This window comes from Odocoileus virginianus, chromosome 16, assembly GCF_023699985.2.
Source record: "Odocoileus virginianus isolate 20LAN1187 ecotype Illinois chromosome 16, Ovbor_1.2, whole genome shotgun sequence".
NCBI lineage: Eukaryota > Metazoa > Chordata > Mammalia > Artiodactyla > Cervidae > Odocoileus > Odocoileus virginianus.
The window spans coordinates 58,680,531-58,689,352 of NC_069689.1; the positions used below are offsets into that span (position 1 = coordinate 58,680,531).

At 44.6% G+C, this 8,822-nt stretch overlaps 1 non-coding gene across 1 annotated transcript; it reads right to left on the reverse strand.

The window, feature by feature from the left end:
- Positions 1–934: 934 nt before the first annotated feature.
- Positions 935–1,041, reverse strand: LOC139038899 (U6 spliceosomal RNA). Its single transcript, XR_011492031.1, has one exon. It is a non-coding gene; the product is annotated as a U6 spliceosomal RNA (small nuclear RNA).
- Positions 1,042–8,822: the final 7,781 nt, after the last annotated feature.

The window sequence follows — 8,822 nt, forward strand, 5'->3', positions numbered from 1 at the left end:
CACTGAATAATTCTCACAAACACACAGGATAATGAGAGACAGTGCAGGGAGAGTTGTAGAAGAGCAGCTCCCCGAGAAAACGCTGTATGTATGTGTGTTACTCACTCAGTTGTGTTGGACTCTTTGTGACCCCACGGACTGTAGCCTGCCAGGCTCTCTGCACATGGGACTCTCCAGGCAAGAATACTGGACTGGGTTGCCATTCTCTTCTCCAGGGGATCTTCTCGACCCAGGGATCAAACCTGAGTCTGCCTCATTGCAGGCAGATTCTTTACCATCTGAGCCAGCAGGGAAGTCCCAAATCCATGAAAGTGAAAGTCACTCAGTCAATCTTTAACTAAGAGCAGTAAAGCAAGACAGAGATCAGAACTCTGGGATTAAGGATCCTCCTGGAAGTCTGGAGGTAATCACATGAGAGTTGTAAAGAAAGGTCTTTGAAGATAAGGGAGTTTGTTCTGCATGCAGAACAGTATCTAGCTAATGCTGACATGTCAGCCAGAACTTCTAACTTAAGGGCAGGGGAAAGAGCAAGCAAGGAAGAGAGAAAGAGTAAGATTAAATTCTAGGAGACATTTCTGAGAAAGCAGCAAAACATGGTTCCCCTAGATTTCCTTTAAGATTAACTGGTTTGATCTCCTTGAAGTCCAAGGGACTCTCAAGAGTCTTCTCCAACACCACAGCTCAAAAGCATCAATTCTTTGGCATTCAGCCTTCTTTATGGTCCAACTCTCACATCCATACATGACTACGGGAAAAACCATAGCTTTGACTACACTGACCTTTGTTGGCAAAGCAATGTCTCTGCTTTTTATTTATTTATTTGTTTGCTTGTTTTTCATTTATTTTTATTAGTTGTAGGCTAATTACTTTACAGTATTGTAGTGGTTTTTGCCATACATTGACATGAATCATGGATTTACATGGATTTACACATGTAAATATGGAACGCTTCACGAATTTGCATGTCATCCTTGCGCAGGGACCATGCTAATCTTCTCTGTTTTGTTGCAATATTAGTATATGTGCTGCCGAAGCGAGCACTATTTCTGCTTTTTAATATGCTGTCTAGGTTTGTCATAGCTTTTCTTCCAAGGAATTAGATTTATTCTTCCCTATTACGTGAACATGGACAAGTTTCTTACCCTCTCTAAGTTACTTTCTTGATGTGTGTGTGTGCTAAGTCACTTCAGTTGTGTCTGGCTCTGTGTGACTCTCTGGACTGTAGCCCACAAGGCCCCTCTGTCCATGAGATTCTTCAGGCAAGAAAACTGGAGTGGGTTGCTATTTCCTTCTCCAGGGGACCTTCCTGACCTGGATCAAACCTGGGTCTCTTGTGTCTCCTCCATTGGTAGGCAGGTTCTCTACCACTAGCACCACCTGGGAAGCCCACTTTCCTGATAGTTACTTTTTTTTTTTTTGACTGCACCTCATGTCATGTGGGATCTAGTTCCTTGACCAGGGATCAAACCTGCACCCCCTGTGCTGAAAGCTCGGAGTCTTAACCACTGGACCACTAGGGAAGTTCCCTCTAGATAGTTACTTTTAAATGGTGATGGGGCAGGGGGAGATGGGGGGAGAATGTATAGATAAAAATCAAGCAAATGTGACAAAATGTTAGCAATTGGTGGAGATTTAGGTTATAAGCGTACAGTACTTACATGCTTTGTTTTGTTCTATCAACATTTCTGTAGGTATGACTTTTTTCAAAACAGAAGAATAAAGCTGAGAATAATGGTAAAGAATGGTAAAGAATGGTAAAGAATGGTAAATAGTAAATAGTGGTAAAATAGAGCTAGTAGTAAAGAACCTGCCTGCCAATGCAGGAGACATAAGAGACACAGGTTCAATCCCTGGGTCGGGAAGGTGCCCTGAAGGTAGGCATGGCAACCCACTCCAGTATTCTTGCCTGGAGAATCCCATGGACAGAGGGGCCTTGTGGGCTACAGTCCATACTGTCTCAAAGAGTCACAGGCAAATGAAGTGACTTAGCACACACACGAGGGAGGGGCATGGTTGATTGTTGCAAATGTCTTGGTGTAGGAGTCCTTTGTTCCCACAGCTGTCCAGGTAGATCAGGTCATGGTATTCCTATAGATCTCCAACAGGACAAATGTTATTCTCTGCTCTGCAACTTTTTATCTCTATACAAAAGGAAAAGTGTTATACCCTTAAAGGTCAGAGCCTTTGGGCTCTGAGAATGGGCTATCCTGTGTATTTCAGGCTATGGCAACATTCTTAATGCATGCAATAGAACACAAAGGCTAAACTAAAAGAAACAGATCTAATATGGAGTGAGATTTATTCTTCCCTATTACATGGACATGGACAAGATTCTTACTGTCTCTAAGTTTCTTTCTTGATAGTTAAAAGTAAAAAAGAAGAAGCAGCTATGCCTTGCACCTTCCCTAATTATTTTGTGAACACCAGTCATGGTAACAGATATAAAGTGCTTTGCAAACAGCAGAGCCCTTCCTGGGCACAAAGGGTCACCCATGTGATTATTTGGGCATCACCAAGTGGTCCTAGATCACCTGGCCAAGCCTCTTGCCTTCGGCTGTCTCAACTCCAGCCAATCTCTGCTGCCACAGCCACCTTAACATGCATATGCATGAGTGGCTCCCTGGCTTCTCTGCTCAGGGCATCACTGCAGACACACAGACCTGCTCCTGAAAACTGGAGGGCAGAGCAACTCACACAACAGACTCCTGCCTGCCTGCTTCTCAGTGCCCTGCCCACCCCTCCTGATCCCTGGCAGCCAGCCAGCTCCCATGAAACCATCAAAGGCATCCCAGCATTTTAGAAGCATCCAGAGAAATGCCAACCAGCACAACTTCTTTCAGGAGTCCCTGCTGCTCTGGTGAGCCATCCTGCCCATCCACCGGGCAGTGAAGGCAGGTGTGTGAGGAGGGAAAGCCTGGGTCCCCCTAGCTTGCATCTCACCAGAGGACCAAGTCCCCATCCTGCTGGGTTCTCCTTCAGAATAAGCTCAGAAACTCCTTTTTCCAGGTCCTTATCCATCAAGAGAGGCAACCTCAGCTATGTGCAAAGAGGGTGGTATCTCTATCTGCTTCTGATCGGCATCCAAAATCTTACACCCCAACCTGCCTTTATTGCTGGCCAAACCCACAGATGTGCTTTATCTGTTTTCTCTTCTCTTTACTCCATCAGCAATATCAAGAGAGAGCAGACGATACATCTGTCGTAAATATGAGGTTTCTGTTGGAATATAGACTGGTTAGAAGTGGGGGAGTGTTACTCGAATTTGTTAAACATTTACAAAGGTATATTAAAACCTCTGTAAATTTAGAGAAAATGGAGAAAATTCTCCTTGGAGTAAGTAAAACAATCTGAATTAGAAAAAACAAAGGAATTATTTCCCCTTACCTTTAAGTGCTTCCTTGAACAAAATAGCCATAGCACAATACTCTTTATCCGCCCCTGAAAAGTTGTATTTGGGTGCATGTGTCCTTTTGAATTAAGCTTTGAATTAAGCACCGGAAGCTCAGCTCAGGTGCTCTGTGTTGACCTAGATGGGTGGATGGGAGGTGGGGAGGGAGGAGGGCCCAAGGGGGAGGGGATATATGTATGCTTAGAACTGATTCACTTCATGGTACAGCAGAAACTGTTACTGAGTCCAGGCTGACTCAGTTCACCACAGGACAGGCCAATGAATCCGAGAGAGGAAGCGTTGAGGCAAGGAACAGATTTTAGTTGGGGAGCCAGCTGACGGAGAAGATGCCAGGCTACAGCCTTAAAATAACTTTCTTGTCAGGGCCTGGTTGCCAGATTTTTTCATACATCAGAGATGGGGGGTGGGGGGAGGTGAGGAAACCAAGTAAAAAGACTTCAATCCTTGCAAACGTCCCCTGGAATGGGAAGCCTCAGGCAGGGGGATGTGTTTCACTTGCTTGTGGTCCTTCACAGGTGGGAGGGCAGCTCAGGTTATCTCCCTGAGGCAGGCCATTAGGTATATAACAAAAAAGGGTTAAAGTCACAGAAACAGATCCAACATAAATTCAAAATTAACCCTTCCTGGTTACAAAACTAACACAACATTGTAAAGCAATTGTATTCCAATAGATATATAATATGTAACATTACAGAAAAAAATTTGCATTAGAATTAGTGTATTCATTTTCACTGGGAATAAATATTGCTACATGTTGGAAAGTTGTTCTCCTTAGAGAATAACTAATACCCTGAAATATTTGCCCATGTAAATTTGCTTAGCTAATTTCTTGTTCATAGAAACGAAATGGCTGCCTGTTTCCCATCGTTATCTCAGGTTTCAAATGAATCCAAGCAGGATTGCGGGGGTGGGGTGGGGGGGTGTCTCTAGATGAGATTTGGTTTTTATTTATTTTACATCCAGAGTTAGGGGGCAGAAGGAGTCCTTTCTTTAAAATTAAGCTGATTATTTCAGTTAGCCTATAAAAGAAATTGTTTTGCCACCAAAGATGCTGCTCTTCAGGAATCCTACATAAGTACTCTCTTGGTTGCTTTTATGATGGCTGCTGATAGCATCTTTTACCCTTCAAAGACTTTGTCTTTCACTGACCCATCAAAGTAATACCCAGTGAATGTATTCCAGTGTCTGCTGACACTGATGGATTCTCTCTCTGAGGCCCGGATCCCTCCCCTCCCCTTCCACACACACCACCTTCATACAGATGACCCCTAGGCAGCAGGAGGATGAACTTACCCAGGGCACGATCTTGGCCTGAAGCAATTCTACTAATCCAATTTCCTCCTTAATGCCCTGATCCATTTGCAACTTGGAGGACAGCTTTACTGTGGATGAAACGGGGGACAGCAGTAATCCAGAACAAATCTTCCAGAATGTATGGCGAGCACAGAGAAAAAGAGAGAGTCGGGCATTCAGGGAGAGAAAGATTTATTATAGGAAGAAAGAAAGTGACTGGCTTTAGAGAGAAACCAGTGCCCTCCCTTTACAGCCAACCCTCCTTATACCCTATCGATGGGAAATTGTGCCCCGAAGGGAGGGGGCCTTAGTTTATCTTTAGCTGGAAGCTGGGGTCTTGTGTCACATAGGCAGAGGGAGTCTCACAGTCGGGTGGTCACATAGTCTTGAGAAACTGGCACCAGCAGGGAAAAGCGGGACATTGCCTTAAGGAAGAACAGGATGCCACCAGGGCGATGTGGCCACTGTGACGTCATCTCTTGTTTGTCAGGTCACCACAATGGGCCATTTTTAAATAATACGCTACGAGCCCCTTGTGGGCCCTAACACAGAACATACATGTTCCAGAAAGATCTCATGGCAAACATTCGCTGCCGGCCCTGGACCATAGGGCAGAAGTTGAGGGCGCTGAGGCGACAGAGCCAATTGGCTATTGCAAGTGCATATGTGCGTGCTAAGTGCTTCAGTCCTGTCGGACTCTTTTCGACCCCATGGACTATAACCCACCAGGCTCCTCTGTCCGTGGAATTCTCCAGGCAAGAATACTGGAGTGGGTTGCCATGCCCTCCTCCAGGGAATCTTCCCGACCCAGGGATCGAACCCACATCTCTCATGTTTCCTGCATTGGCAGGTGTGTTCTTTACCACTAGTGCCACCTGGGAAGCCCCATATAAGTGATATCATATGGTATTTGTCTTTCTCTGTCTCACTGACTTCACTTAGTATGATCATCTCTAGGTCCATCCATGTTGCTGCAAGTGGCATTAAAGTAAAGTAAAAAAGTCACTCAGTCGTGTCTGACTCTTTGCAACCCCATGAACTATACAGTCTGTGGAATTCTCCAGGCCAGAATACTGGAGTGGGTAGCCTTGCCCCTCTCCAGGGGATCTTCCCAACCCAGGGATCGAACCCAGATCTCCCGCATTGCAGGTGGATTCTTTACCATCTGAGCCACAAGAGAAGCCAGTGGCATTAGTTCATTCTTTTTATGGCTGAGTAATATTCTGTTGAATATATGTACCACATCTTCTTCACCCATTCCTCTGTTCATGGACATTTAGGTTGCATCCACGTTCTGGCTATTGTAACTAGTGCTGCATTGAACACTGGGGTGCATGTATCTCTTCGAATTAGAGTTTTCTGTGACTTCTGAATGACACTAAGGAAAACAAAACAACCTAATTGGTCACCTTTGGAGAATGATTATTTTGAACTTTGGTAAATAACAGAAAAGACTGAACCAATCCAGCCTCCATTTCCCACCACCAGTCTGCTGAAGCATGGAGGACAGGGGATGATGTTCTCTTCCGCTACAGGGACAGTCCTCAAAATCTCAGTCAAGGGAAATTCTCTCCAACAAATGATTCAGTGTCTTCAGTGAGTAAATTGCAAGGGTAAATAGAGAAGTAGAAGCCGATGAATTGAATGTGATGTACTCAATGTTGATGGCTGGGTGCTCAGTGGAAAATGGTTAAGGAGAGGTAAGGCCATGATGACTGCACAATCCAGATGGTCAGAGCACACATGGCGGGGTCTTGGTCTCTGAAAAGCACTGAGGAGGCCTCAGGGGAGTCGGCTCAGTCGATCTTCTTACATGACTGGGGTTGCCAGGGTGTTTAATATTCGTGTATCAGGGCTTCCCAGATGGTGCTAGTGGTAAAGAACCTGCCTGCTGGTGCAGGAGACATGAGTTCCATCGCTGGGTTGGGAAGATCCTCTTGGAGAAGGGCATGGCAACCCACTCCGTCCCATGGACAGAGGAGCCTGGTGGTCTATACTTAACGGGGTCGCAGAAGAGTCAGAAACGACTAAAGTGACATGGCATATTTGGCTAAATTATTTGCCTTATGCTGCTGTTATTTTGCTTGAGCGTTATTTTGACAATTTAAAAAAAAATTAAAAGAAGTTCAGGAAGTCTTGAGGGTGAGCAGCCAGCCTCGTCCTAGGGGGTGTAAACATCTCCCCTTCCTGCGACAGTAGTCACTCTTATATTTTCTTAGAACTTTTATTGTAAACTTACCCATACATATACTTGTGTATTTGGTTCTGTGCTTTCTGAAGGGTATATTGGAGTTTTTTGGGTGTGTGTGTGTGTGATTTTTATTCTGTTTTCCTTCCTGTAAGGAACTGTATTAGGTCAGGTCCTCTGAGAAGCAGACCCAAGGCAGGATTAAATATGTGTGGACCTTGTTGAGGGAGCAGCCTGCAAGGAAACCAGGGAGGGAGTGTGTCAGATAGGAGGAGGCATCAGGAGCAGCCCAAGGAAGGCAGAGGCTGAGATGGTTGGATGGCATGGCTGATTCAATGGACACGAGTCTGAGCAAACTGGGAGATAGAGAAGGACAGGGAAGCCTGGCATGCTGCAGTCCATAGGGTTGCAAAGAGTTGGACACAACAGAGCGACTGAACAATAACAATAAGGAAGGCAGAGCTGCCTGGAGGTGCCCACGCAGGGCCTGTGGGCATATAGCAATATGGATGGACCTAGAGATTATCATACTAAGTGAAGTAAGTCAGACAGAATTCAACAAATACCATATGATATCACTTATATGTGAAATCTTTAATGTGATACAAATGAACCTATCTACAATACAGAAATGGACTCACAGACACAGAGAACACAGTTGTGGTTGCCGAGGAGGGTTTGCAAGTTTGGGGTTAGCAGATGTAAACTATGATATCTAGGATGGATAAACAACAAGGTCCTACAGAATAGCCCAGGGAACTATATTCAATATCCTGTGATAAACTGTAATGGAAAAGAATATGAAAAAATATATGTAGATCTTAAATCACTTTACTGTGCAGCAGAAAGTAATACAATATTGTAAATCAAGTATATTTCAATTATATATATAAGCAGAGACCTTCAACATGTTTGCCTACAGCCTGTACCATAGGGGTGGTGAACACTCTCCTGGCCCCACACCTCTGGGCCTTTTCTGAGGACCTGGACATTGGATTGAAAAAAAAAGTTTTAAAGGGTCCTGGGTAAAGCCCTAGAGGGTGAAGAAAGGCCCAGAGCATATCCTTAGGGAAATACCAAGACACTATTTATTATACAAAAACAAGACACAGTTCATGTATTTAATAGGGGAAGAGTCAGATAACGTTTATTGGGACAGGAAACATTATGTAGCCATTAAATAATACTTAATAGTGGGTTTCTACTGCATTCTCTTTCTTCATGTTTCACTTAAAATGCTTCCCAGGACTTCCCTGGCAGCCCAGTGGTTAAGACTCTGTGCTGTCAATGCAGGGGGCACGAGTTCAATCCCTGGTCAGGGAAATAAGATCCCACATGCCACGTGGTGTGGCTGAAAGATTTTTTAAAAGTTTTTCCACTCCTTGTATATAGTAGGAAAAAAAAATCATTCATGGGAGTTAGGCCAGCATGGGTTGCTCTCCTGTTCAACCCACTTCAAGCCCAGCAGTCAGGACCATCATTTCCAATTTCCCAGGACGGGAAGGCCATCCATTCATTAAATATCGTGCTCAGGGCCTGACAGTGAATGAAAGACTGAATTGAAACAAGGACCTCCTGTCTTTGTCTTTAATAGGAGCCTCTATCTCTTACATCACAAGTGTGCTATAGGTTAATTCTGCAGACCTTCAACAATGTGACTTCTGTCCTGGGTGGCCAACCTGGGTCCTTCCATTTGTATCCACAGACAAGAGAATGGTTTGCAACATCAAGCACTGGAAAAGCCAACAACAGCACTGTATTTAATGGGGAAAACTTTTTTTAATTTGGCTGCACTAGGTCTTTGTTGCCTCCTGTGGGCTTTCTCTAGATGTGGGGCATGGGCTTAGTTGTCTCTCAGCATGTGAGAGCTTATTAATAGTTCCCTGGCCAGGAATCAAACCCTAGTCTCCTGCATTGGAAGGTAGGTTCTTC